The sequence below is a fragment of the Cupressus sempervirens genome, chromosome 1 (assembly GCF_028749045.1).
Source record: "Cupressus sempervirens isolate cs-2001-9-10 chromosome 1, ASM2874904v1, whole genome shotgun sequence".
Lineage (NCBI taxonomy): Eukaryota > Viridiplantae > Streptophyta > Pinopsida > Cupressales > Cupressaceae > Cupressus > Cupressus sempervirens.
In genome coordinates this window covers 677,621,724-677,626,257 of record NC_143118.1, presented here as the reverse complement: position 1 = coordinate 677,626,257, position 4,534 = coordinate 677,621,724, and the positions used below count along the sequence as shown (strand labels likewise).

Genomic DNA, 4,534 nt, shown 5'->3' with positions numbered 1-4,534 from the left:
GGAAATGAGCGGCAAAGTAATAACCCCTTCTCATAGGCGGGAGTTCAAATTCAAATTTAACTACAACTATCACTATCACCGTCTAACCACAGTTGTCCCTATCACTCGCGAGAGTTAAAAAGATCTGTAACGGGAAACAGAATAGGGACAGAATGTTGGATGGACCCACACCAGCCACCTAAGCAGTCAAAGCTTAGTCTGTGATGGTTAAGCCAAACACTCATTCACCTCCTTCTCCAGCTTCCCCGTTCTCCTTACGCCTTTTTTCCTTTCTAGTTTTTTCTTTTCTTATTCTTCTTCTTCTTCTTCTTCTTCTCCTCCTCCTCCTCCTCTTTCTTCTCCATGCTATTCTCTTCATTTAGTTGCATCACTCCTTTTAATTTCTTCTTTTTCTTCTTTTCCTTCTTATTCTCGGTTTGCCTTTTCTTTTTCTTTCTCTTCTTCATCTTCCCCTTATCCTTCTTCCTCTTGGCCTTCTCCTCCACCACCTTCTCCTTCCCTTTCTTCCTCATCTTTTTTTTTTTTTTTTTGCTTCTTGTTCTTCCATTTTCTTCTTCTCTCTCTTCTCTTTCGCCTCCTCCTCCTCTTCCTCATCTCCTCCTCCTCCTTGCTTTTGTTGTTGCTCATTTTTTTCTTTTTTCTTCTTGTACTACTATTTCTTCATATTCCATTTCTTCTTCTCCTTTTTCTTTTTCTGCTTCTCTTTCATCTTCTTCTCCATTTTATTGTCCTGCTTCTTCTTCATCTTCTTCTTGGCCTTCTTTTGTTGTTCTTTGGAAGAAAGGGTGCCCTAGATTATTTTTTCAAATTTGTCCTTCAACTTCTTTTTCCCCTTCTTTTATTGTGCAAGGGGAGTGTCCTATCGAATTTTCCCAATAACTTTATTAACTATGTTTAAAATCAATTATATTGTTTATTCAATAGAGAATGCAAACTATCAAGTTTTTTGTTGACTATGTCCCATCTATCCCTTTAATGATTTCATTATGGTGCCATATGTCAACAAATTTTGTTTTTTCAATTTTTATTTTTGAATATAGAAATGTCAAGATTTTTAAATAATTTTCAATTATATAAAATAGTTAGATAATAAAATACAATTAGTATATCTTTTAAAGGAAAATCTATCTAATTTTTTTTTTAGAAATATCATTATAGAAGTGTGTTATTTTCATTGTTTGCTTATCTATCTTATTTTTATATTTTATTTTTAAAAACTAATATATAATCGAATAAATAAGTAAATAATGAGATACTAGTCAATATATTTGAATTAATGATCATTTTAAATAAAATATTTCTTTAACCAAATGATATTTAAAATAAATAAATAAAAGAATAATAATTTGAAATGATTTACTTAAAAGTTATTTTATTCCTAGTTATTTTATTTTATTCACCGTCAGCTATGTCACAACACCTGCTAACGGCCCCCGCCTGCAACACCATCTCATGGAAGCTGCAATTGACGGTCTCGGCATTCGCCTGGCAGTTATCCCGACGCCCGCCGTCGAAGGTCTAGACGGACGTGAAAGTGCCGACCTTCTTCCAAAGTGGGCCCACGCCCTTATTTTTCAGTTGGCTCAGAAGCTTCAACAGCCTTTCGATCTCTGGATCGAACAGTAGTTTCAAACAGAAACAGAAGCTCCCGTCCGTGTACTCCATGATGTTTTCATGGGATGGGCTCTGAAAGCGCACAAAAGCACAACATTCCTTCCATCGAGTTCAACGCCTCGGGGGCCTTTGCTGTTAGTCTCTTGTGCTCCGTCTCGCGAACTTTGCTGCAAAAGGCGGCGCCGAAACAAGACGAGGACGGCGTTGTGCTAAAGGCGGCGCCGAAACAAGAGGAGGACAGCGTTGTGTTTAGTCTGGATCTGCCACATCCTCAGAAATTTCGTAGACATGAATTAGACGAGGATTTCTTTGACTACGATTCTCTGAATCCTGTTGTCGACTTTATTTTGCGGCGGTTCCAGTCGATCGGAAAAAGCTCGGGCATGTTGATTAATACATTCGAGGAGCTTGAGCCCACATATGTTGAGCACCTGCGGAATTTAACGGGGAAGCCAGTTTGGGCCATAGGACCGTTGCTTCCAGCTGGCTATTTTCGCGGAGCGACTAAAGATACATCACGAGGAAAAATGGCGGACGTTGGTGAGGATGAGCTTGTTGAATGGCTTGACTCCCAAAGGCCCCGTTCGACGGTGTACGTTTCGTTTGGAAGCGAAACGTTTTTATCGGAAGAGCAGACTAATGCGTTGGCAAGAGGTTTGGAAGCCAGCGAGCAGCCCTTTGTTTGGTCTATTAAGATCTCTCCGACCACCGACTTACAAATTTCCGACCGGGCTACTAAATATCTTCCAATGGGATTTTTAGAGCGTACGAAGGGAAGAGGGGTGGTCATATGGGGCTGGGCGGCTCAGCTGCTTATTCTTTCACATTCTTCCGTGGGTGCTTTCATGAGCCACTGTGGATGGAACTCTACGCTTGAGAGCATAAGTCGTGGAGTACCCATAGTAGTCTGGCCCATGTACGGAGATCAGTTTTTATAATTTGAGATTGTTGGCTGAGCTTGGGGTGGGGATTCAGTTCTGTGAACATAAACTTGGGCTTCCCAGTGAAGAGAAAGTGGAGGTTGCTGTTAGAGAGGTGATTTGCGGGGAGGAAGGTAAAGAGATGAGAAAAACCGCAGAGAAGCTTTGGGAGATGGGCGGAAAAGCTGTGGAAGATGGTGGATCTTCCAAAGCTAATGTGGAAGCATTTGCAAGTCATGTGCACAAGCTATGAAGAGAGGAAATGCATTAGGGCCTGTTTGGGTGCTGGAATATAAATTAAGCATTGGCATTCAGAATGCTGACTTTGGGATTCTAGAATCCGGATTATAATTTGGAAATTCAATTTGGAACCGTTTGGTTGACCAAGAATTCTTTATGAGAATACACATTTCCTCTGTTTGGTTGCACATCGTGGAATTGGAATACTAGCCAGAATAAGCATTACCTTTTTTATTCAGTTTTTTAACATATGAAATATATTTTTAATATATCATTTTCACAAAATGCGATTTAATTCATTTATCGTCATTAAAACCATGTTACACAAGCAAAATACTAACTCCATACAAAAAAAAATACATTACATAAATTATCGTTAGATTACAAATAATTTTCTTTTAACATGAATGAAATGTATTTTTAATATATTATTTTCACTTGATTGAAAATGTGATTAATTCATCATCATTAAACCATGCTACACAACGAACTCCACACAAAAAATACATTATATAAATTATCGTTACATTACAAATAATTTACCAATTATATTTATAACATATCTTTTTGGTTGATTGAAAATGTGATTAAATGTTAGATACTGAATTTTAAATTCATTTAATTTATCATCATTAAAACCATGCTACACAATGAAAATACTAACTCCATACAAAACAAAATACATTTTATAAATTATTGTTGCATTACAAATAATATGTCAAATGTCTATAGACAAGGTCATTGGATCATTGTCGCATAAGGTTCTGACATACAAAGCCAATAACTACACATAGAAGTCTACATAAAAGGACTATTTTAGCCTCATGGGCCTTACACATTTTACCCTCGTTTCCTTGATCTTGTTTTTCAGCTTTGGCTGATGTAATTCCAACCTTGCCCACCTCGCGTGTGTTACACATTTTCCACTCAGTTCTTTCATCATGTTCAATTGCATAGATGACATCAACCCATTCGAAATATCCACAACCATTGTTCCCCTACAATACAAAATCAACATTAGTATATCAAAGAGATTGCATGTCATTAATTTGAAAGATATAATATATAGCATGTCATTAATAACGTTCTTTTTGTCAGGGCAACTAAAAAAATGGTGCCCTGGATTTTTATCGTGTGCTATACTTTTACTAGACACGACCCAACACCACATGGGCATTCATAAATTGGCACATCACACACAGCCATGTATCTTGTATCAATAAATTGGTAAGATTAGAAAATTTTCATGTAGCTATAAAGAGAAAGGAGCAGGCATATGCATGAGATCACTTCACTTCAAAAATTTGATAAAAAAAAGGCTTTAATTTTTTTTTCCAAAAAAATAGCAAAAGTGCTCATAATGATAAAGAGCAAAGCCAAAAATGTAACAAAAGTACAATGTTTGAATCCAAACAACTCAAAATTCACTCCCATGGTGACATGTGTTCAGCAAAAGGGCAAACAAAAGTTTCTTTCAGGTTCAAACAACCTAGAAGTGGCTTCAAATTCATGGAAGATCTATAAAAACAATGGCCATGGCTAGAAGAAATAACAAAGTTTATTTAATAGAACTTCTACAACTTTTTTCCAATGTTTGCTTGGCCAGACAGACAATGTCATAGTTTAAATTGAACAAACTAAGTTATAATCAGATTGTTCACTTCCTCTATAAAATGTGCCTCTGCTCAAAGAGTGGTATTTCATTAGTGGAGGCTCTGAATCAGATGAAGCATGTGGTTGTTTAGGATTAGGAAGATGTA

At 36.9% G+C, this 4,534-nt stretch overlaps 1 pseudogene; it reads left to right on the top strand.

Moving 5' to 3' along the window:
- The first annotated feature begins 203 nt into the window (after window positions 1-203).
- LOC149579702 (putative UDP-glucosyl transferase 73B6) lies at window positions 204-2,788 on the top strand (annotated as a pseudogene).
- The last annotated feature ends 1,746 nt before the right edge of the window (window positions 2,789-4,534 follow it).